This window comes from Triturus cristatus, chromosome 1_2, assembly GCF_964204655.1.
Source record: "Triturus cristatus chromosome 1_2, aTriCri1.1, whole genome shotgun sequence".
Classification (NCBI taxonomy): Eukaryota; Metazoa; Chordata; class Amphibia; order Caudata; family Salamandridae; genus Triturus; species Triturus cristatus.
The window spans coordinates 80,755,707-80,781,959 of NC_140580.1; the positions used below are offsets into that span (position 1 = coordinate 80,755,707).

At 45.3% G+C, this 26,253-nt stretch overlaps 1 protein-coding gene across 1 annotated transcript in view; it reads right to left on the reverse strand.

Moving 5' to 3' along the window:
- The window catches only part of LOC146866841 (scavenger receptor cysteine-rich domain-containing protein DMBT1-like), a 279,548-nt gene that overhangs the window by 131,439 nt on the left and 121,856 nt on the right, over positions 1 to 26,253 (reverse strand). The window contains exon 8 of the mRNA XM_085602366.1: positions 11,608 to 11,640. The gene's annotated coding sequence lies outside the window, so the exon portion shown is untranslated. The remainder of the gene's footprint in view (positions 1 to 11,607; positions 11,641 to 26,253) is intronic.

Sequence of the window (26,253 nt, forward strand, 5' to 3'; positions counted from 1 at the left end):
TTCATCCTATAGGCCCCTAGCGATGCTCAATCTTGACTACAATATTTTAAGCAATATCTTGGCCAGTCGTCTGATGCCTTATATGACGGCGTTGGTTCATGTGGACCAAGCTGGGTTTATTCCCTCTCACAATACTGAGATGAATGTCCACAGACTCCTGCACATTTTGGGGTCTAACTCCTATGACAAGGAAGAAGCCTGTGTTTTCGCGGTTGATATTGAGAAAGCTTTTGATAGCCTGGAGTGGCCCTACCTTTTTAATGTTTTGCAAGAGTTTGGATTGGGAGAAAACTTTGTGAAGTGGACGGCGCTGTTTTACAGTGCTTCCACTGCACGGGTACGGACGGGGGGTCTGATTTCTGGTGCCTGCACGGTCGCTCAGGGAACACAACAGGGCTGCCCACTATCCCCCCTATTGTTTGCCCTAGCAATAGAACCCATGGCTGTGCACGCCAGGTCGGGCAGTATTTCCCAGGGCTCGTAGTGAAGGGAAGAGTACACCACATAGCGCTGTATGCAGATGACCTCCTTATGTTTCTGCCGGATACTGGGGATGCGTTACGGGGAGCACCAGTTTTGCTGGAGACCTTGGGAGGGTGGCGGGCCTCAGGGTGAATTGGAAAAAGTCCTGTCTGTTCCCCACCAGGCCGGGGGCGCAGGATCAGTCGAGGGTGGGGGATGTCTCATGGGCACCCCAGTGTTTACCATATTTGGGGACACAGATTTATCATGACCCCGCTGACCTGCTGGAGGGTAATGTGGGGCGGGCAGTGCGGGGAGCAAAGGCCTGCTTTGAGTTTTGGGGGACCCTTCCGCTGTCAGTGGCTGGCAGGGTTGCTTTGGTGAAAATGATCATCTTGCCTCGGTTTCTTTATTATTTTGGGACCCTCCCTGTTTGGATCCCGAGCAGGCTCATTGCACAACTGAACACTTTGATTACAGGGTTTCTCTGGGGAACTGGCCGACGGAGGGTGACGTTAGCCACTCTGCAAAGGCCTAGGGCAGAGGGGGGCCTCGCGCTGCCGGATTTTGAGGCTTACTATCATGCTGCGCAACTTCAGTGGTTCACGAAATTAGGTGACCGGAGGAACAAGACGGGTCGGACCCAAGTTGGCACCTTCTGTCCTGCGTGCTGCTGCGGGCGCCACTGAGAGGTACCCTCCGGCCACCAGAGTTGGGAACGATCCGCCAGTGTTGGGCACGTTTGATTAGGAGGACACATGGGGGGACCCCTTATGCTCCTGAGATCCCGTTGCGGATGTGTGAGGCACTGCCACATGGGGGAGACTGGAGTCAGCTGCTGGTCTGGGAGGAAGCGGGAGTCACGGCCATAGGTGATCTCTATGAGGACGGCGGTCTTCTTCCCTTTCAAGACCTCTGTGAACGCCATGATCTACCGCAGGGGGACTTTCTTTTGCATGCTGCGCTGTCTTCAGCCATCAGGAAGCATTGGCGCAGTGAGCTGGGGGAGCCGGATACATCTCTCGCTTGCCAATATGTGGTGATGGCGGCGGGTACTTTTAAAGCGGTGACCTGCCTTTACCGTCGCATCACGAGCGACATGCGCAAACCGCTGACAGCGCTACGTCTCAAGTGGGAGGTGGATCTAGGGGAACCCATTGCAGAAAAGGCTTGGGAGGTGATTGTGGAGCGGCCGTGGAAATGTTCTCGGAAATGCAAGGTTACAACTCATCCAATTCTATATCTTTCATCGGGCCTATATCACCCCCCGGTAAAATTGCTGAGTACTTTGGGGGGTCGGGTGATTGCCCCCATTGCGCTCAGAGTGTGGCGAACCTTCTGCACATGCTCTGGGACTGCCCGCGGGTGGGAGACTTTTGGCGGGAGGTGATGACTGCCCTGCTGACTGTGACAGAGAGAGAGCTAGTGATGTCGCCTGGACTCTGCTTGTTACATTGGTTTCTGCACACCACCAAGATCAAGGTTACTAGCCGGTTTATAGATCTGGGGTTGATCCTGGCTAAGTGAGAACTTACCTCCCATTGGAAGGCAAGGCGGAATCCTAGTTTGGTGAGGTGGAACAGAGAGATGGTGAAGTGGGCTGAGAGTGAAGGGAACTATAGGTTACAGATGGCCCGGCGTAGTGGCAATGAGAAGTCTCAGGAAATGGCGCAAGCATGGGTGGCACTTCTGGAGTTGCTCAAACACCCTCCGGATGATGGTGTGGAGGGTTCGGAGGAGAGGGATGTGGCAGGAGGCACTTGAGCGACCCTTCACCATAGGGGAGAGGGTGGAATGCGGGGAGATGCCTGGCTCGTGGGATCAGGAGGGATGATTTTTCCCGATGTTCTTGTCCGACTCATTGCTGTGTCCCGTATGGTAGGGAGCGTGGGAGGTGGGCTGCGAGGTACATCTGGTTTAGTGAATAATTTAGTAGCTGGTGACATGCTTGGGTGGGTGGTGGGGGGTATTGTTGGGGATGTTTTTGAGTAAGAGAGGGGAGAGGGTGGGGGGACTGATGTTCCACTATTTTGTATTGGAGGGTACATGTATGGTGGGCGGCAGGGTAATGTGGATATCTTATGGAATGTTAGATATGGGTAGGCTGCGATTGTTGATGGTATTTTTTTTTTTCATCCTTGTTATCGCCCAGGCATTGGGCGGCGGGGATGTGATTGATTTTACATGAAAATTAATAAAAGTCTGTTTTAAAAAAAAATTAGTGATATCTTTTGAGATATCATCAGTGAAGTCTCTGACCATGTCATGAGTGATGTAATATGTGAGGTCAAATGCAGTGCATTGCCGGGGCGTAAGTTAGAGTTAGGGAAGGTAATTATAATTGCTTAATTTCTCTGGTTTGTTTCAATTAAATTCAGTTCATAACTATAACATCCCTGTAAACTTGTTTTTTACAGTGAATTTCTAGGTTCTTAAATTTTGGTGCACAGATGCGCGGATTCCCGTGGAAGGATCTTCGTCCCTAATTATACATTTTTTTCCCTTTTCATATCTCTAAAACTACTGAAACGGTTTACACCAAATCACAAAATTCGTACTTTCTTGACAAAGAGCTAGTTTTATTGCAAATATTGTGTATTTATGTCCAGCTGTTCAGGCTGTAGTAGTGTTCAAAATCCCTATGGGAATTAACATGGGAAAAACGTGTTTTGGGACTCCACTTTTTCTCAATCCCCGCTTAAGGGATCACCCCATTTTAACACAGCAACTGAACCAACTAAAGTGTACAAAACACTCTTACATTAGAAATTTCTCTGTAACAATGCCCTCACTCAAGGAACATCTTGGAGCGCTCGCGGTTTCAAGTCTTCATTTATTTTCTGGACAGACGCGTTTCACCTTTCTCAATGTTGGAAACCACTGAGAGTCTCACATTGTAAGTTCTTTATACACGGAAACACACTGCCATTGGTCAAACCATTAAATTCACTGATAACGTACCTCTAGTTGCCTGGGTTGCATGACTCCGGACACTTTGAATGCCATGCACGTGGTGTAATTGTAGCTAGCACTTCCAACAGTGGGTACAAGTTCCACAATGCAGCGTAATCTGTTTTATGCCTGTTGATTTTATAGCGTGCTTCAAAGCGGAAGCCTTTTCAAATAAATTTCCTTTTAGTCCCTCGACCGGCTGCTTCTTGCCAAGTTAGAGATGTCACACCCCAAACATTCGTTATAGGAACTGGCGCTTGTGCATTTAGTAGTGTCACATTGTAAGTTCTTTATACACGGAAACACATTCCCATTGGTCAAACCATTAAAGTCACTGATGACGTACTCCTAGCTGCCTGGGTTACGGTACTCCAGCCACTTTGAATGCGGTGCATGTGGTTTAATGGTAGCTAGCACTCCCCACAGTGGGTGCAAGTGCTACAATGTAGCGTAATCTGTTTTATGCCTGTTGATTTTATAGCATGCTTCAAAGCTAAAGGGTTTTCAAATAAATTTCCTTTTACTCTCTCGATCGGCTGCTTCTTGCAAAGTTAGAGATTTCACATCCCATATGTTTGTTATAGAAACTGGCGCTTGTGCATTTAGTAATGTAGACTTGATGCCAAGTGTGACTCCCATTTTCCCAGGCTGGCAGTCCTCCTTTAACTCTACCAACAAATGCCACTTCAGACTGCCAAACGCTTTTCAGATCAGGTGCGTCCTTGTCATACAAGTGGCTGCACGTAGTAAATTTCTCTGCAACAACGCCCTCATTCAAGGAACATCTCGGAGCACTCGCGGTTTCAAATCTTCCTTTATTTTCTATACAGACGCGTTTCGGCGAGGATTTTGCCTTTCTCAATGGCGGAAACCACAGAGAGTGTCACATTGTAAGTTCTTCATACACGGAAACACATTCCCATTGGTCAAACCATCAAAGTCACTGATGACGTACTCCTAGTTGCCTGGGTTACGTGACTCCAGCCACTTAGAATGCCGTGCACGTGGTTTAATGGTAGCTAGCACTTCCCACAGTGGGTACAAGTTCTACAATGTAGCGTAATCTGTTTTATGCTTGTTGATTTTATTGCATGCTTTAAAGGGGGAGCGTTTTCAAATATATTTCTTTTTACTTCCTCGATCGCCCGCTTCTTGGCAAGTTAGAGATGTAACACCCCAAACAAATTTGTTATATAATTGACGCTTGTGCATTTAGTAATGTAGTCTGGTGCCAAGTGCGACTCCCCTTTTTCCAGGCTAGCAATGGTTCTGTGAGTCCTTCTTTAACACTACCAACAAATGCCACTTTGTACCGCAAACACTTTTCACACCTGGTGCGTCCTTGTCATACAAGTGGCTGCACGTAGTAAATTTCTCTGCAACAATGCCCTTATTCAATGAACATCTCAGAGCACTCGCGGATTCAAATCTTCATTTATTTTCTGGACAGATGTGTTTCGGCCAGGATTTTGCCTTTCTCAATGTTGGAACCACAGAGAATCTTGCATTGTAAGTTCTTTATACATGGAAAACCATTCCCATTGGCCAAACCATTAAAGTCACTGATGATGTTCCCCTAGTTGCCTAGGTTACGGGACTTCAGCCACTTTGAATGGCGTGCATGTGATTTAATGGTAGATAGCACTTCCCACAGTGGGTACAAGTTCCACAATGCAGGGTAATCTGTTTTATGTATTTATGCATATATAAAGAGATATATAAATATTCCCAGTGCGGACAGGGAAACCGCTATGTCCCGGAGGTGGGCACCCCATGACATAGCTGGAGCCTGCACTGGGGAATGGGGTCTCCCAGAGTCATTAATGGCTTTGGAAGTTGGATTGGCCAGCCCCCGTCCCATTTGGTTGCATACCCAGGCCCTGGGGTCTCCTGGGTGAAGCCGGCCGAGGAAGGGTAGCTACGCAGCTTCCCTCCCGTTCAAAATATTGGCCGTGCCCTGGGGGTGGTGATCCCCATGGCTGAAAGCAGACGCGGAGTGGGGCTGTGTTCACCCCTTTGTCTCATATTCATTACAAAAATTCTCTGCGGGACCTGGCCCACCCAGGGGGCCAATTAAAATACAAGTGCAGGAGACCGCACTTGTTTTTCAAACGTTTTGCTGGGTTTCATGAATCCACCACAAGTTCATGCCAAAAAAATTTACAAAACATTCTTGCCCACTTATGGTTTTTTTTGTGGTTTGGGGACTCGGGCTGAGTCCCGAGTCCCGAGTCCCAAGATGGCTGCCAACACTACCTGGTTGGAGTGTTGGCAGCCAATCAGATCACACCATGAGGTCTTTCAGATCCATTGACCCTCTGCATCCCTAGATATTTATATATCTTTATTCTTTAATAATGCCAAAAATACTGAATAGATTTACACCAAATTACAAAAGCACTCTTTCTGGAGGAAGGGCTAGCTTTCTGCCAAATTTGGTGTAATTCAGTCCAGCGTTTCAGGCTGTAGTTGTGTTCAAAATCACTTAGGGAAACTGCATGGGGAAAATGCATTTTGGGAAGCCCCTTTTCTTGGCCCCTGTTTGATGAAGCACCCCAAAACCTTCAAAACAGCAGCTGAAGTGAGTGGCAAACTAGTTTGAAAATTTAGTGAAGATTCGTCATACGGCGATACCATATATTTACCTTGCATTGTAGAGGCATGCATGGTAAAGGTATAGGCTTGGTAAAGGCATTGCATTTTAAAGGCATTGATGTGTGGTAAAGGTATGCGTTGTATTGCAATACAACCTTAGTTGCATGCATGTATATGAATGCATGTGTAGATGTGAGTGTGTGATGTATATGGGCGTGTTTACATGTGAATGCATGGGTGTGAGTGTGGGCAAGTGTGGCCCCACCCCCCACTTGTGCTCAAATTACAGCCTGCCACTGTTTTTACCTATCTCATTTATGTAGGATATTAGCTCTGGGAAGGAGATAGAATAAAGCCATCAGTAGCCCAGACCTAAAATTGAATATGGTTTATACGAACAAGCACCAATGACTAAAGTATGTCTAGGTGTTTCTCTGAAAGCAACAAGAGTAACTATTTATACTCTTGGAACATAGATACTTAATCTCAAGGTCAAGAAAGAGCACTGTGATGAAATAAATGGGATATACTCTCTTTAAGAAGGTGGAAGGCCTTCTAAGTAGAGTACTTGCTGCAGAGAGTATATAGACGTGGCATGTTATCATTTTGAAGAAAATAAAATTACAATGAGTATCACTCAGGAGAGTAATACGACTGCACTGATAACCTCATGCCTGAAATAGCCTCAATGCAATCCAGGGTATCTATTAAGGGAAAAAAGTTTAAAACTTTAGAATCCATAGAAGTGGTTGCACAAACTAGTGCTCGTCAGAATAATATCAGAATCATTCGTCTTGCAGAGTGTATTGAGAGCAATGCTGCAAATATGATTAATTTCCTAGAGGCATGGATTGAGCAAAAGATAGCCCCAGAGGGCCTCTCTATTATGCCTTGGAGCAAGTTCATCATGTTCCTTCACTGTCCCCTCTGCCAGGAGCGGCTCCCTGTCCCAAAGATTACTACAGGCACAGCAGATGAGATAATCTGATGACTAGTAGAATTTTGAAGAGATCGATGTAATGTGGGGTTATTTGTTGTGTAGGGCTCAAATATAAGGTGGGTATCCTGTTTGTAAGCTGCAGATGATGTGCTGTAAGACTAGAAAGTGCCTCGATTAGTGCCTTCCCATGTGTTGTTGTTGAGCTTGTTATGCATGCTCGTGAGTTAGATGGTATCCAACTGGTTTGGACAGGGAGTCATTTGCTTCTGGACTTGAAGAACCAGAGGGTAGGTATGTGGTCATCTCTGGGAGGTTGGCATGATGAGAACTTGTTATTGTTGGAATCTAGGCTTCAGACCAGGGGACTTCTTGAGGATATGTCCAGGACCTTGGTAACTTACCTGAGTCAGATCATTTTATCGGGTGGGGATCTTAACTGAATTGCAGATCCTGCACTTTATGGTTCACTCGCATTTTGTCTGCATGACAGCAGCACTGGAGACTGGTAGACTCTTGGTGGTGATTTCACCCTGTCGCATGAGACTACTAGTTTAATTTAGACTTGCATGAACTTTATGTTCTGTTTGATACTTTTTTATGCATACCGACTGTCCATGGTGTGGTTCACGATATTAAATATTTGTACAAAACTGTTTTAGATCACAAACCAGTGTTAGTCTCTCTGAATTCAGAGTGCGAGCAACCTTGCATTCTGGTTTGGCTTTTGGGGGTGGAGGCACTGGATGATCTGGTCTTTAAAAATAATATTGGAGTGGCGGTAAGTGCTTATTTTGCTGACAAGGCAGGGACAGCTATATCTCCTTTGACTGAGTGGGATGCTTTTAAGACAGTGATCGGAGGCTGCTGTATTGCAAAAGTGATTGGGGTGCAGAGAACAGAGGTAGGCGAAGTAGAGACTCCGAAAAATATACTACAGGACCTTGAACAATGGACACCAGGTAATTCTGCTCTTAAGTATCCATTGCTTGAGGCAAAGGAATTACTGGCAGCCCAAGTTGAGAGACCTCATTGCTTTGATTACAAGAAATATCTGACTCATGCTCATGTAGAGCGTGATAAAACAGGTTTCCTTTTGGCATGGCGTATTAATCTGAAAGCCAGGGGCTCCTTAATCTTGGAGCTAGACTCAGATGCAGGTGAACCTTTATATAGCCAAGCCACCATCAACAATAGATTCCAAGAGTACTATACATCCCTCTATACCCCAGCACCCAAGACACCAACTCAGGCTATTGAAAGTGTTCTGCTCTGGGCCACCTGTGGCTTCTTTCGCTGGAGTATGCAGATGATTTGGGGGGACATGTAACTATACATGAAGCTAGTGCTGCCATAGAAAACATGGCGCACAGTAAGGTTCCTGGAGTAGATAGCCTGTCTGTGGAGTTCTTTGTTGCATTTAAAAACAACTTAACTCCACAACTAATAGAACTTAACTCTGCAGCTCGGAAGTCAGGTCATCTACCTGTGTCTACATCCCTCTCCTGAAGCCTGGGAGCCCACCCATGGATGTCAGAGCCTACCGGCCATTGTCCATGCATAATGTGGACTATTACATTCTTTGTTGAATTCTAGTGACCTGACTTCTGCCCCACATTCCCTCTTTGATTCATATAGACCAAGCGGGTTTTATTTCAGGGCGTAATACAGCGCTTAATATCGGGAGACTCATTTCACTCCAGAATGATGATTTCTTGGATTAAATGGATGGCAACTGTTATGGCAATAGACATTGAGAAGGCCTTTGATAGTCTAAGATGGGACTTCTTGTATCAAGTAATGGCTCGAATGGAGCTGAGTCCTGGGTTTATTATCTGGATCAAACTTCTCTGTATGGGTCCCACGGCGGGGGTTCACTCTGGCAGAACCCTATCCGAACCTTATGATGTGGGGCATGGGTCTAGAAAAGAGTGTCCAATTTCCCCTTATTATTTGCCATCGTAATGGAGCTTATGGGCAACTATGCTTGCACCACAAGGTTTTATTGTGGGCTGGAGGTCTGAGGGCAATCCCATTTTGTGGCATTATATGCTGTCGATATGCTATTCTTTCTTGTGGATGTCTGAGTGGACTTATCGGGGCAATTGACCTATTGGAGCGTTTTGCTGCAGTCTTTGGCCTGCACATTAATTGGCAGAAATCCCGGCTGTTCCAGGATCTGCAATCCTTAATTTTGGAACTGATCTAGGTACAGGTAGGTGTAGGGTGGCACTAACAAAATTGCAGTACATTATGGTGGAGGTTGGGCTGTCTGCTCCTGATCTTGACTCTTATTACTTGGTTTCTACGCTGCAGTCGTTAAACACGTGGGTTTACTGTAGGATGAATCCAGAAGAGGGTGTCATTGGCTCAGCGCCTGACTTGCACAACTTATTGCAGGTCCTCTTGGTTCGCCAATGGAGACTATCTGAGGCCTCTCAGGAGCTCCTAGTGATACAGCAGTGATGACAAATTGTGTCCAAGTGCCTTATTCACCTGATCTGCCACTAAAGTGGATGAATATAGTGGCTCACATAGGAGTGTTGTTGGCGATAGAGGGGTGGTCTGACTATGGGGTTAATCATGTAGGGGATTTGTACGAGGTTAAAGTATTATTCATGTGTCAGGACCTTACTGAAGAATTTGGAAGTCCTGGTGGCCTATTCTTGTCACACAGGGCATTGGTCACTACAATTAGGAATCACTGAGGGCTGGATCTGTTCTGAGTAGTTACAGACCTCTTTATCATTGTGGTGGGTGTAGAGGGCAAGGCAAATCATCATTTCAATAGATTCCCAATGGATTTACATGCAGACTCCCGGTGCAGTACTCAAACATCCCATGCAGCTCCCTGACAAAGATAACGGAGGTAGAGGCTTACTTGCAAAAGTCACCAATGTGTTCATAGGCATGTCTTAAAAAACATAAGATGCCAATGTAATTTGAACAGACTTTAAACATGAATGGAAGTATTGAGAAGTGACATTTATTTGCTTGCAGGGAATGGAGTGACCTTGGGAGATCAGTGAAGGACAGACAAAATGAGCAAGAACAAATCTTAGCGAATCTCACAACCCTTAAAGAGCAAAAAAGGAGACAATATCTAATAACTCAGTGCAGAGAGCAGATGATGTGCACTTGTTTGTAGAATGCCTGGCGCTAAAAACCTTCTGGAATGTAAAAAATAGAATCATCCCTTATAGGTATTGGACTGGACCTCCAGAGTTTCTACTCGCACTCTTGAATGGCACGATCAGAATGGAAGCAAACTACTAATACATTTGGTTCTGTTGGCTAGCCACTTAATCTGCATGAAATGGATAGATCCGATTCCCCAGGTGGTGGAAGAGATGCTTAATATGGTTATGAGATTTAGCCCACAGGATTAGGCCTGCCTCAGCAAAAAGAGAACTCAGTTTTGGCAACCTTCAATAGAATGGTTAAGATCAAAGAATTTGGTCCAAAGATTGCCCACTTGGCTGCCTCATACTCGGGTAAATGTAGGTGTAGGGCCTCTTGTCTTGGGAGTACCCTTGTTTTGCAGCCTGGAGAGACTTGGACAGCAATGGCATTGCAGCAGATGGTATGGCAATCGGTGGTTGGTATAGCTAGAGCGCAATGATTAGTGCATGAAACGATGATGAGGACTATATCCAATAATAGGTTCATAGCTACTTCACTACATTTACAGTGAGCCATAGGCATTCCTCTATCTGGACACACTGCAGGAAGTCACTTAAGGGCCACTCAGCCAGTTCACCTAGACATCCTCATAAGAGACCATTTTTTGCAGGGAAAGATGCTATTTCTTTTTCTGGTGTCAGGAGCAACTGTCCTACATCTCATGACAACAGATTCACAAAGACTAGTGCACCATAACCATAAAACAGTGAACCCGCAGAGGTTTCTCATAATTGCAGAAACCCTTGCTTTAATCTTCAGTATGCTGACAAGATGGCTCAGTTAATTAAGCGTTGACTGATCAGTATTTCATTCTTTGGAAATCAATAAACTGCATACCAAAAACTGTCTGCCATTTATTATACCTAAAGACAACAATGCTGCCAGATTACATGATTAATAAAACCAAAGTATTTTTATTATTGTCTTCAATGCCACAGTGTTCTTTGTATTATTAATGTTCCTACTCATTAAGCGTAAGGGATGCTGGTCATACCTGGATCTTACCTATCGTTTGAGCCCACATATTTCTACTCCTATATTTCCATTTTGGCATCTCTAATTTCTCAAAAGTTAAGCTTTAATGAGCAGAAAAATTATCTTGTTTTGAAAATGATGAATTCGCTACTACCGCTTATAAAAATCGAATTCTAGGCCATTATATTATCCTTCCAAGAAGAAATAATAGGTTCTATACACTGTGTCTACTATATGTAACTTTTGTTCAGTGTCATTGCTGAGCCAGAGGTGAAATGCTGAAACTTTGTTAATTTATTTCCCCTTTGTCAATACTAGTAAAATGTCAGCAAAAGCCATTCTGCATAATATCAAAATACTGTGCACCTCTGAACTCTCTCCTCTCCTCATGAACATTTCCTCGCTTTCCTCTAAAGCTCTAGGGCTTTCCTGTCAATGCTATACAAACAACACTGATAACTATTATGCATCACACACTTCTAACATAATTGAATCATATTTACCATTCTCTGGCTCTATTGATGTGATTGGTGTACCTGTAATGAGAAGAGGTCCAGTGTTATCAAAGCAAAGGAGATCAGAGTGCCATTTACAGGTGTCTTTAATTATATGATTTTATTTAATGAAGCACATTTATGCATCCAATCCGTTGGAATTAGGACTAGTCATTCACCAGAAACTATTAAATAGCTATTAAATAGAAAAGGCATTTCTAATCCTAAATCATTTAAGAGACAGAAGAACAGCCAGAAATATTGTTTAAAATCAGTTGTGATTTCCATGTACTTCAGTGGCATTAGCCATCAGAATTGAATGTTTTTCACTTTCTGTGTGTTTGGGTATGATATTTTCCAATCTGGGAATCACACCGGTATAGATAAAATGAATTTTCATACATACAGTAACACCAGGGATGTAAGAAGGAGCCATTGTATCTAGTTTGACACTCTTGGGGCCACTCATCTTGGGGAGAATCTGTTCATGAGCAGAGAAAGACTAAGGGCCTGATTTAACAATTGGCGGATGGCCCGTCCTCTGCAAGGGCAAGTAAACTACTCCTTTGTCCTGATAGAGTTGCCGCCTGCCCAGCTTAGAAATGTCCACTGGCTCAGCAGACATTTCAAGCATTGACAGGCACTGCTGTCACAGTAGTTCGTGCCTATGCATTATACGTTTGACGGACAGCTCCGTCAACATGACAGGGCCATACTTCAAATCTACAATTTTTTATTTTAATAAAGAAAATCCCAAAGCAGATTTTTTTTTAAATAAAAGAAATGGTCTCCTAGCCATTTCGAGTTTTCTCCCGTGGGGAGGAGGTTGGGTTCCCCTTGCTGCCAGGTTTTTCCTGGCAGTGACATGCATTGAAAAACAGCTGCATGTCTGCCCATCTAAATTAGATGGGAGGACACACAGGCCTTACTCCATTGGGCTGACAGAGGAATTTGACCGCAGCTGAAATAGAATAGTCTCCGACTTCATCAAACAATGAACTGCCCAAATTTAAATTGGGTGGGCAGACCATTATTTTGGTGGGGAGGGGGCTCCATTCTTGATGTAACAGAGTTTCTTATCTACCAGTATAAAAATTAGACATAACTGTCAGCCTAGAGTGCCATCAGTTCAAATGAGACAAAGGTGAATGATTATTGAGGCAGGAAAGGATATCCCTTGCAAGGGTCATCTTTATTCACAAGATTATATTTAGCAGAGCTGCCAAGTTTTCCATCTTGAACACCGAGTGACCATGTTTCCTGATTGCTTTTATTGCTGCCCATTAAAATCCACTTCTTAGAAAACCTGGAATTTTAAAAGGATAACAAGAAATTGCTCTTAGACCTTTCATTGAAACCCATTCAATAAATGGATTCCAATGCCGTTCATAATAAGAAATGTAGTTTCGTTACATCTCTGTTGAATGCCTTCTGCTATTTCTCTTGTACAACCCAACCCAACTGTTGTAAATCTAGCCTTTCAGATTCCAAGACACTAAATGCAGTATTATTAGAGGAACACTGGGAAGGTATGGTGACAGAAGCACACATGAAGATATTATAAGATTAATTGGTGGAATCACAGATAACTAGTGACAAATGAACCCATTGCCCATATGTCAGAGCACACTGTCCTCCTGACAAATCTTCTTGAGCACCTTCTGGAGGAGGGTATTTGGATGAAAATCAGATAGTTCCTTCAGCCAGTAGAAGTGTCCTCCACCAAGACTGCTTGGTAATGATTTAAAGTGTAAAACCTCAGCAGGAACTCATCCACGTGGGACGAAATCAGAAATGACTACGTTATCCCTCTTGATGAGTTATGCTTAGAAACACCTTCAGCCTCATATAGCATTTGTGGGAGTATGATCATCTTTCCTAATGCAGTTCTACAGGCCATTGACAGTGGGATCTTGATCCATCTCTCAATCTTGCTTTTTAACTAGTAAATTGCTTGGATGTAGTTGTCCTCAATATAGTGTCAGCATCACGGTTGACTCAAATGCTGGGATATTTCATGGGGTCTGTGTCCTGTTCCAGGGGAAAGCCTCCAAAAGTTATTAACTCTCTCTGGATCGGATTAAGACTTGTCAGTGAATTGCACAGATAGAGGGTGAAATTATCTGCATATAGTGACAAAACAACCTGCAATAAGTATATCGAAGGGCATAATCAGCATAGTGTTTTTTGAGTTTACCTGCCAATAGCTCAAGCACCAGCAAAAATAAAATGGGGGATAAGGGGAACCCTTGACGCTTACCTCTTTGTAATGGCAAAATACTTCATTTCCAAGAAATAACTTCTTGAGAAATATTGCACATTGCTTAATTCATTAATATAAACAATCACAAGTGTCATAAAATTCATAGTGCACAGCACACATTTGAATCGATTTAACCAACAAATTAGTTAGGCTACTATCAATATAAGCATTTAACATTTCCCAGCACTAAAACTCAATAGAAGGTCAACAGCCCCAAATCCAAGATATATATAAGAAAAAGGAAATGCTAAATGAACCAGCAGCATGCACCTCATTATAAAGTGCAATATGCATAGCAGCTTATGACAATCACATGGGGCTCTTAATCAACCTTATTGACTGCTTCAAAAAGTAAGGCTTTTCGTTGGAGCCTTATAGGCGTCAGATCCATCAGCACCAGATTGTTTGTGTATATAAGGCAGCTGATATAGCTACCCCCAAGCTTTGGTGAGTAACTATGGATGCTGCTTAGCCTCTGGGGGAGGTCTGCAATGAACAGACTAAACAGCATGGGTGCTAGAACACACCCCTCCATAGGCCGTTCTCTACTGGAATTTTATTTGACAGTCTACCAAGCCCGTCCAGGTTGAAGTGGACCCAATTGTCACTATGAAGCTCCATCAAAAGGCTTAGCAGCGCTCCAGATAAATTCCACTGCTGCAGTTTTCACCATAGTGTACCTCTTTCGACCCTATTGAATGCTGCTTGGAAGTAGCAAAGGCCACCTACCGACTCCCCATAGGGTGAGACAGTGGTCCATTATTGAATGCTTTGGTCTGAAACCTCCTTGCTCCACAGGGATCAGTCCAGTGTCAAACGCCCAGGCAGCTAGGTGTTTTAAGAATGTTTTAAGAATGTTTGAGCAAAAAAGAATAGAGTGAATATCGAGGAGGGAAATCAGATGATAGGTAGCAGGCTTGTCCATTTTGCCTTTTTTATGAATGGGTTTCACTATGGCTCCATTCCATGAATCTGGAAGGATACCTGTTAATGTTACCATTGGAAGAACCCACTCAGAATTAGTTGGAAGACCCATGCGTACTAAAATAGTAAACAGGTAAGGCCAATTTTATTGAATTGAAGGCCTGTGTGGTGTCCTCACTTCTCAGCTTTCCTGAAAAAGACACTGCATGGAGTTCAGGATGTCTCTAATAGGGTACGACAAATAGGGTAAACAAGTTGAGGGATATGAAGCAGCCTGATATAAAGCTTGCCTGATTGGGGTGGGAAAGCTCCGGGAGCAGAGGAAGCAGTCTATTGGCTAGTAATTTAGCCAATATCACAGTTCAGAAGGGTGAGAAAAGCTTCCTAGATAGTGGGAGGAAGGATTTTCTTGTTGTGAGATTCTTTGAAAAGGGGCAATGCATGGGGTGGACAAGATATCAGAGTATTCCTTGTAAAATTCTGTCGGCAGGCCATACATTCCAGGGGCCTTTCCTGCAGGGAGACAGCTGATTACTAATTGTATATCTTCGACTGAGAATGGTTGGCTCAGGTCTTCAATCACTCAGCCAGGCAATAGCTGTGTCATGTAAGTAATCAGTAAACCAGGTGGTGGGTGATTTAAATGTGAGGCACAAAGAGTTGAACAAAAGAATCAGAATCCTGATGTAATTTCATCCGCTTTCCAGTAGAGGCGCCTGATTCATCAAGAATGCATGTAATGTCATTACTAGCCAGACCGGCGGTGGCGATCCGCCCGCCAAATGTCCTTGTGACACCCCCCGCCATATTAGTATGGCGAGGGGCACCGCGGCAGACGGAAAGACCATCTGCCGCTTTTCCACCGGTCGGATTGCCGGCCGGGCAGTAAAGGCAGATAATATGGTGGCATTGCCTTGCAGGTACCACCATCCATATTATGATATGTGCGGAAAAAGGCCTTTCGCCGCCATGGAAAGGGAGGCGGTCTTTGGCATTGGGGGCCCGTTGCAGGCCCCCAGGGTGTTGGGTGGTTGGGGGGTGCACTTGGCGGGTACCGATGGTACCCCCCTTCATTTCCATGCACCCAGTGACAGGCGCTGCGTGGTGCCTGCCACATAGTGCATGGAAATGCTGTGCATGCACCTTTCCCGTTGCGTGTGGGGCTGCAGCCAGCAGCTCCACCCGCAATGTGAAAGGCCCAGGATGCGCTCACCAGTATGGCGGGCGCATCATAATACCAGTGGTGGGACCTCTGCATGTCTGGCGGGCGGTCCCGTACACCGCTATGGTTGTGGGTGGACCAAGTCCGCCCGCCATCATAATGGGCCCCTATATTCCCATAAACATAACAGCCATCAATTTAAATGTAATAGAAATAAACAGAGTCTAACATGAAATAATACCTTTTTAAATCAAGGAATATTTTTATTTATTTATGGTTACCTAAATACCTCACCCTTTACTCCACAAACTAAACAAACAACACACACCTAAAATATAACTTAAACAAATTTAAGTTCACAATTAACATAATTATCAATTAGATAATTAATAATAAAGTAATAATTAATTATCAATAAATTATTTCTTATTAATTCTCAGTCTGTGACCCACAAACCCCACAACCCAAACCTAAATCTTAACTTAAAAAATAAATGTACTACACAATACCCATAATTAATTTTTGATGAAATAATTAAAACTTAATCATTAATTAATTCTATTTAAATTACTTCCCAACCCTACAAAACCCACAACCCGGTACAATGATAAAAAATACAATAAACAATTAAATTAAAATAAAAAACAGCTAAAAATACACAAACTATATCAAAAACATTAACAATAATTATACCAATTTTTTTTATATATTATATATATTTATTTTTGTATACAATCTTACCAAAATAGATATTTTTAACATAGATATTAACATAGATATTTTTGTAAATGATATTAACAACATATATATTTATGGCATCAATTTTGCTAACCTCAAAAAAATCTATATTCTTGTCAACAATATTCCTTCATCATGATATTTGTGGATCACGATATCAAAAACACAATATTTCTGCATTTCAATATTTTTTGCTCTATATTTTGTCCTAACATCAATTCAAGGCGAGGGCAAGATGCTTTTAAATGCTAATAACATTACCACTGAAGCCATGACCCAAGCCATGACCCAAGTCATCTCTCTTATTGAATATGCCAACTCACTCTACTTTGGTATTCTGGCATAGCAATCAAAAAGACTACAACTAGTGCAGAACCAGGCAGCCACACTAATCTACCACCAGTCTAAATGGCACCATGTCACCCCATTAATGAAAGGATTACACTGGCTCCCGGTAGCCAAACGTAGCGCATTTAAGCTGGGCTGCATCACCTTCAAAGTTCTCCATGGCAACTGCCTGTTGTTTGTATTCTCTCGTGTACATCATTACGTCCCTTCTTGGTATCTTAGGTCTTCACATCTGAATCTCCTAGTCATCTCATCCTTTAAACGCAAGAAATTGAGGTACTAAGATTTGCGGTCTTGGGCTCTCAATTTTGGAACTCTCTCCCTCTGGGTATTAGATCACTGACCCCTTACTCTCAGTTCAGGAAACTGCTAAAGACCTGGCTGTTCCGCCAGGCATATGACTAAATCACTTAGCGGCAGTGTCCCTTGGACTCCAGCACCATGAAATCATCTGGTGTACGTACACTTTAGAAGCTCCTTTAACATAATATAAAAATACCTGCCCATTTTAATAAACCTATATTAGAGTGTGACAGGCTGTTAAAAGGTTCAGAAATCCCAGGTGAGTAAAGAGAAAAGTTGAAGGAATAGGGGGGATAACAAATATTTGATTTGCTAAAAACTTTTGAATAGTAGAATATAGAGAGAAAAAGAGAGAAATTCAATTCATAATAATACTGGTTCTGCTATTTTGTGTTCCCTCTCTTGTATCAATACAAACAAAAGCTCTCTTATGTGGTTGGGCCTATAGACTGCATACAGGAAAGTCCCCAAAATGCAATATTGGGATATAAAAAATGTTGCCATGCAAATTGACCCATTATTCCATGTGGTTAACTTCGTTATATAGATCCTCAGCTGCTACCAATGAAAACTACTAAATTCAGACATTTCTGAAAATTAAACATCCAGGCAAGTCCAGGGATTTATGACTTTTGCAAACCTCACAAATCTTTCTTACTAATGCCCTGAAAATCTCACCTCAAACTAAGGTTATTATCACAGATTGGGGAGCCACACAATTACTACAAGCCAGCATTCTTACACTTCCCCCGATATAAATGGTATCCCATTTGTGTGGCTAGACATATCACCTGCGACAAAAAATTCTCCAAACCGCAACCTGGAGACATAACATTTTCAATATGAAGATTGGCCTATTTTGGCAATGTTGGCAGCTGAGGTATTTTGGCGCAGGCTCATCTGCTTCCCACAGATATGTATTGATCCTAAACATTTCTGAAGAAAATGGACACAGAGGAGGGTCCAGAGTAGTGTGAGCTGTGTGGATCCTATGACGTTTTACTATGCAGCATTGCCCACAAACCTCAGGCATTGGCTAATAGTATGCTTTTCCCTCATATTTCTGTGAGGGAAAGTCTGCCAGGTTCAGCAATATTCCTACCACCCACGAGTTCCCCACTTCTTCCAATACAAATAATACTCGATTTGAGAGGCTGGGCCTATCAACTGCGACATGATCGTTTGCCAAAAAAAGACATCAAATACTTTTTGCAGGAAAAGTGAACCATTTTGGTTATGTGACTAACTGCAGTCATCCAAACAAGGCTGCAACCAAGGAAAACCTACTATACTAGACATTCATGAAAACTATGGTGATGTGACTTGCGTGTATCCAACAATGTTTTCTTACTCCATGACAACTACACACTTTAGCTGGCATCATGACTTTTCTATGAGGGAAAGTCGAGGAATCTGTATGGATCCACAAAAGTGCTAAAGTCCAGCATTTCCACACTTCCGAAGAAAACAATACCTGTTGTGCCTGTTTTTTGATGGGGGTGTGACCCAGTGGCTGGGTGGCCCAACGTGCACCCTTTCCATTTTACCATATTCCTTCTTCCTTTTTATGTCTAGTGAGATTTCTGTCCCTGGGAGACTATAAAAATGATTGACTGTATTTTTGTATTTCGCCGATTTTTAATTAAGCTTTCTGTGTCCCCAGTGGGTAGAATGGGATAAACCTCCCTAATCTGCCCTCCAGGGAAAAAGAGTGTTGGTGAGAAACATATGCGCAATTCACAAAACCTGAGGACCAGGAGATTCTGCAAGACACAGGGAGGGTTTGAAATTCACAGATCCAGCTTCACGCCAGGTACTGTCCCCAGCCTTATGGCTGTGGCCAAATTGCAGGACATGGCCATAGGCCTTCTAGTCTGGCCCGGCATCCAACCCTCCTAGAGTGACACTACTTTAGCCTTGTGAGACAGGCGGGTTTGGCTACAGTGCTTCGTATTTGTCCATGCCATGCACTTAACAATACGTGAGCGACTCCCCATCAGCCACGTGCAGCAAGGGATGGCTGAAGGATCTGGATTCTTGCCAGCCTGTGCTCCACGTTCCACAAGTAGCTAACATCTGTAGTTTACAGCTTTCATCCTTGTTTAGTGGTGGTTGACTGCAGGGCCAGGACTGTTTCTAGGCTTTGTTCCCACCCCCCTGCTTGCACCCAACCCTCATGTGTGACATGACCACAGGTCAAGTGCAGCAGTCGTACACTGAATACATTTTTCAACAGGATTTGCGAATTCTATGATATAGGTAGACATTTTGACACTTTAATGGTTCCACATGACCCAAGGGCAGTTCGGTATACGAAAACTCAGCATAGGATACCCAAACACCATGACAAAAATCATTTTTAAATGTTTAATTTTATTGCTAGGGTGCATTGAGGACTTTCTACATGAGTCTTGGGTCAGGATTTCCTCTGCTACCTCTCTAAAGCGCTTTGTATTTTTCTTTTTCCCAACATGGCGCTTAGTAAACCATGTTGGGTAATGTTGGGAGCAAAAGAAATATTTCAGTGACATCCAGCCAATTGGAGCAATGCAGGTTTGCGAGTGGGCAGTCTGGGAGCTTAGTCATCCCATGGTGTGCATTTATTTTTTAACTTGATCTGAGAATCCTACTTGGATTCACAAATTAAAGTTTTGTTTACATGCCAGGTTTAGTGCGATTTTCTCCAAGCTTTTTTTGTGTTTTGAGAAGCAAAGAATCCTATAGGAGTTACAATGCGATATGTCACTTTTTGTCCCCTCAATTTTTCCGAATTAAAACCAAAAAAAACTGGAAAATGTGCAAGTTAAGGGTACAACCACTTGTACATCAAATATAATGCTAATGACTTCACACTAAATGAGGCATATGCTTTCACAAATGTTAATAATTTTACAGAAAAGATTACATATCACATTACCCTTACGTTGAAAGATATGACCATGGATGCACTATATTGTTTTGGTTTCCTTTTAGGTGTTGCCATAAGCATAGAATTAGGTGTGTGAGTTATGGATGGCATGCTTACTGTGCTACTGATATAGTATTTCATAGTTTTTTTTGCATATCCACAACTACACTTTAACTGTTTTGTAAGGGTTTTTTTTTATAAATAATTTTTATTCACAACTTGTTGGTCATTACGATACATAATCACATTCACGTATATTGCAGCAATTGCAGCTCAGTATACACACATTGCATGTAAGATAATATAGCGTATCACTTACTGATGGTACAAGGGTCATCACTTCGTTAAAGGTTCGTCAAGTGAGGGAACTGCAGGGGGTTCACACAAGCGCCCACGGTATTCATTCCAGTTTGACCAAACCGCCACCCATTTCCGAGGACACCCCCGGGCCACATAGACTATTTTCTCCTGCAGCATACACCAGTCCATGTCTCTTTTCCATTCACTGAGCGTCGGCGGTGTACCCGCTCCCCGCCTGCGTGCTATGTTACGTTTCGCGATCACCTGTCCGAGCGTAGCCCATAGTTTGCCCATTGCCGATAGGTCCGTGGGCTCCTAGATGTTCAGGAGGCATCTCTTAACCTCGGGCCGCAGGTCAACCTTCCACACCGTACGTATACATGTGTGCACCTGCTGCCAGTATGCCTGTATCGCCGGGCATTCCCAAATGATGTGAAGATACTTCCCCATCTACCCACACTGCCTCCTACATAGCCCATCTGCACTCCTACCCATCAACACCAGTCGAAGGAAATTTTTTCGATCGTGCACAATTTGGCGTTTTCAGACAGAACAACTCTAAAGCCCGCCCCTTCCAAAGTACTCTGTCACTCCCTCAATAACTATTTCATTCAGAAAATAGCTACCATCAAAGCCAACATCCCTCCCCCTTCCCCCACCTTTGTGGACCCCCAGTGTCCCCCTCCCAAGGGAGAACTCACTACCCTTCCCCCTCTTACTAAGGAAACCTTGACATCCATAATTCCCCTTGTCAAATCCGGCTCCCCACTAGACCCCTGTCCGGCCCATATTCTCCGTCACATCTTTATCACATGCCCAGACCCTCCCCTGCAACTCCTCAATAGCTCCCTCTCGCAAGGCGTAGTACCGAACCCACTAAAATCTGCGGCTATTGTACCCATCCTTAAAAAGCCAGGCGCGGACCCTTCAATTCCTGCCAACTTCCGCCCCATCTCCCTCCTGCCATTTCTGGCAAAGGTGCTCGAGCGCCATGTCACCAGCGCTCTGAGCTCTTTTGTGGAAAAGCACGGAGCCCTCGCCCCTCGCCAGGCCGGGTTCCGCCCGGCACACTCTACGCAGTCCGTAGTCCTTTCGGTCCTGGACAACCTCAGGGAGGGCATGGATACTAACCAGCCCCAGGCCTTGGTGCTCCTTGACCTCTCAGCCGCTTTTGACACGGTGGATCATACCATTTTGCTTTCCCGTGTCAAGGCGGCGGGGATCGGGGGCACCGCTCTGGTCTGGCTATCCTCCTTCCTGAGTGACCGCACCCAGGCTGTCCGCCTGGGCGACTTCACTGCGGACGCCCGGAGAGTTCAATGCGGGGTTCCACAAGGTTCCTCCCTTTCCCCTCTTTTGTTTAATCTTTATATTGCCCCTCTTATCTTTTCTCTGCAACAAATGGAGGTTGCCGTATTTAATTATGCGGATGACCTCCAGCTAGTCTTCAATCTGTCTTCTTCCTCCTCTTCTGTTCTAAATTTCCAATCTATCATGCTCCATATCCGGGACTGGATGAACCACAACCACTTGAAGCTCAACCCAGACAAGACTGAGCTGGTGTTGACAGGTGGTTCATCCAGCCCCTGGTCCTCCCTATACTGGCCCCCTTCTCTTGGCCTCTCACCTATCCCCTCTACCTCAGTCAAAACACTAGGCATAAAACTCAACTCTCAACTCACTCTTCACTCTCAGGTCAGCTCTGTGGTTTCTTCCTCTTTTCTATCACTGCGCACTATACGCAAGGTGTCCCGTTTTTTTTCCTTTACTGCCCTCAAACTGATCATCTTGGCCATGGTGGTTTCCCGCCTGGATTATGGCAACGCCCTATATGCAGGTATTCCTGCATATAGTCTACGGCGTTTGCAACAGATTCAAAACCAGGCGGCCCGCCTGGTCTTTAATCTCCCGAAATGTTACCACACTACCCCCCTCCTGAAATCCCTACACTGGCTTCCTGTTCGTGCCCGGGTCCAGTTTAAGTTCGCTTCCATCATCTTTCAGGCTCAACTGGGCTCGGCACCGGCTTTTATCTCTTCTGAGATTACCCCTTACGTTCCCGCCAGGGAACTTCGCTCATCCACCCAGTCCCTTCTCACTATCCCACATTATCGGAGAAAGAAATGGGGAGGCTCGAAATTTGCGACCCTTGCCCCGCTCCTCTGGAATTCTCTTCCTTTTGAACTCCGAACCCTCACTTTGTACTCGGAATTTCGGAAACATCTTAAGGCTCATTTGTTTATAAAGTCCTTTAATTAACCTTCCTGTAGCTTGCTCTTGGTTTTCGGCACCGGTCCTCTGTTAGTTGTAGCGCCAAGAAACCGCTGGTGTATGTGCGCTTTAAAAATAATTTAAATTCAATTCAATTCAACACCAATCTTGTACAAGAGATATGGACTCTATGGAGTACTTTTAGTTGTATAAATCGCAGCTTAGCTGATATCGCTACTTCTTTGGGGGATGCTAAGGCCTCCCTCCACTCGCCCTCTTCAATCTCCAAACCGTCGGCCTCCCATTTCCTCCTAAGTGCCAGCAAAGGGTCTGGGGTGTGGTTGATGAGTTTTTTATATGTGAGGGAGATAGCTTTGTCGCGCAGATGACCATCGAGCAGCCGGTATTCAAGGGGGGAGGACTCAGGAAGCGTCGTGCCGGGCGGGATGTTGGAAAGGAGTGAATGCCTGATCTGCACATATCTATAGTACTCAGTTTGCGCTAGTTCGTAGGTCTGCTGTAGTGAGGTAAAAGTCACCACCCCCGTGGGCCCCCACAGAACCTTTATGTGAGAGATCCCTATCAGATCCCATTCACGGAACCCTTTAGTATGCCCCAGCGCCCCCAGTTTTTCGGAGACCCAGAGTCGGGTGGCCAAAGAAAGTTTGTTAGCCCATCCCAGGTTACGGTTCACGCTATGCCAGAGCTAGACCGAATGTTTGGTGGGCCCGTGAGTGGATACTTATTAGGCTTAGAATAAAGCGCCGCTTCAAAGTTCCCCCCTGGGAGGAGCCATCTGTCCATACTATAACCAGGATTGTCTCCGCCACTATAAGTTCCTTGGTTTATGGCTGCGAGATGTGCCGCCCAATAGTATTTCCGGATATCTGGAAGTGCTATACCCCCATCGTACCACCCCAGTGTCAGTTTCTGAAGCGCGGCGTTCCAGCCCATAGTAGGTCTCTCTGAGCGGCCTCGATGTCCGCAAAATACTTTTGCAGAACCAGGTCAGGGTAGTTTTGTAAAGCGTATATGAAGCGCGGCAGGGACATCATTTTGAACAGGGCTGCCCGACCCAGCAGGGACAATGGGAGCCCCTTCCAGTTAGCAGCATCCCTCTTGAACCTCTCCAGCGGCGGCCGGAGGTTCGCTCGTATCGAGTCTGCACGTTAGAGGAAATATAGATGCCCAGGTACGTGAACCCCTCCTCGGCCCTTTTAATCGGATAGCCACGGGGTATTGTGGGGGGGGGCCCATGCAGGACATAAAAGAGTGATTTACACCAGTTAATTCTGTAGCCCGAATACCTCCCAAAGCTTGCGAATATGTCTAATGCGACTCGTAGGGATTTTGTGGGGGAGGCAAGATATAGGAGAATGTCGTCCGCATAAAGCGAAATCCGGTCCTCCCACCCCTCTGCCCATCGGAGCCCCCGGAGTGAAAGGTCTTGTCGCACCCAGGCCGCAAGAGGCTCAAGGGAAAGGGCAAAGAGCAAGGGCGAGAGGGGACACCCCTGGCGCATCCCCCTCTCCAGAGAAAAAACTTCCGAGATCTTGTTGTTTACCACCACCTGGGCTAGCGGCTCAGTGTAGAGGAGGCGTACCGATCCGATGAAGTTAGGGCCAAAGCCCATCCTCTTGAGGACCACCATCATATAGGCCCACTCGAGAGTGTCAAATGCCATAGCGGCATCTAGGGATACAACCACAGCATCTTCCTGAATCGTATGGCAGCGGCCCATTACTCCATGGAGGCGTCGCAGGTTGAGCGCCGTATTACGGTGCGGCATGAAGCCCGACTGATCAGGGTGGATTAGCTTTGCGATGATCGGTTTGATCCTGTTCGCCAGGAGCTTCACCAGGATTTTAGGTTCAGCATTGAGAAGCGATATAGGCCTATAGGAGGTGCATAACTCCCTAGGCCTCCCTTCCTTAGGGATGGCGACCAGTGTGGCAATACGCTGGTCCCTCGGGAGCCTCCCCTGCGCCTTACTGTCCTCAAACATGTTCCTCAGATGCGTGCCCAGGCAGTAGGGTTTGTGCTTGTAAAGCTCAATAGGGAGGCCATTAGGTCCTAGGGCTTTCCCGGGTCGGAGGTCCTTGATTGCTGTGGAGAGTTCTTCAAGGGTAAGGGCACCGTCCAGAGTCTCCCGGTCTTGCTCCGAGAGTGTAAGCAGCCCAATATCTCTAAGAAACTCGGAGGAGGCCTCCTCCGTCTGCATAGATCCCTTGCGGTATACAGTTTGAAAATGTGATGCGAATTCACTAATTATGTCTTGCGGCTCGGTGAGGATAGAGCCTCCGTCAGTCCGGATCTCCGCCACCACCCGCTGCGCTTTCTGCTTTTTGTCCAGCCATGCTATCAATTTGCCCGCTTTGTCACCTTGATCATAAAGCCGGCCTGCTAGATATTTTGCAGCGTCGGTGGCTAACGCTTTGTACTCGGCCGCCTTGAGCTGCATCTTGTGCACCACTTCCGCCTGCCTGTCAATTTGCGCCTCCCCCTCCAGCACAAGGAGATCCCATTCGATGTCAAGCATTTGGCTCTCCTTTTCTTTGCGCTGGCCAGCGATTATGGAGAGAGCCTCTCCCCTCAACACCGTCTTAAATGCTTCCCAAGGGACCGCCGGGGAGTCCACCGAACCGGCATTCTCCTGGAAGTATTGGTCAATCGAAAGGCCAACCTTCTTTTTAGTTTCAGGGTTTCGAAAATGCCAGGGGTTGATGGGCGCCACACAGCCTGCCCTCTGTTTGCCTATGGTAAGGTGTGCCCATATGGGGGAGTGGTCTGTCTAGTCCTCCCGACACTACTGCATTGAAGTCTCCACCCACCAAAAGCTGACCCTCAGGGAGAGAAATGAGCAGCCTACCCAGATCAGTATATGACTGTGTTTGGAGACCTGGTGGTATATAAACCGTCACCAAGGTAAGTGTGCGCCCCTCTCACCTCCCCGAGAGCACCGCGTAGCGCCCCAGTGGGTCAGTCTCCGAACGTTCGGTGACAAACGTGAGGGTTCGGTGCAACAGTATACCCACCCCACGGGACCCTGATGTGAAGCCCGCGTGTATCGCCAGTGTATAGCCCAGTCTATTGAGTGCGTGACAAGTATTTCCAATGAGGTGGGTCTCTTGTAAGAGGACAACATCCGGGCGATGCCTCTTAATAAATTGAAGCACTATACTCCTCTTAAACTTGTCCCCCAGCCCGTTGACGTTCCAGCTAAGGATTTTAAGACTCTTATCCCACCCTGTAGCCATCCCTGGAGATTTTTTGAGTGTGTAGTCCTGAACTCCTGCAACGCCACAAATTAACACCAGTGCGCATCTCACCAGACCAACGCGAACCCCACCCCCCCAAACTGTGACCAAGCGTCAACAACAAACACGAATACCCCTTACCCCCCCACCCTGCAACCCTGCCCTGCAGGTTTACAACTACCCACATCCCCAACTAGCAGAGCGCCTTTCGCCCTAAAAGGAAGGAGTGAATAACCTGTTC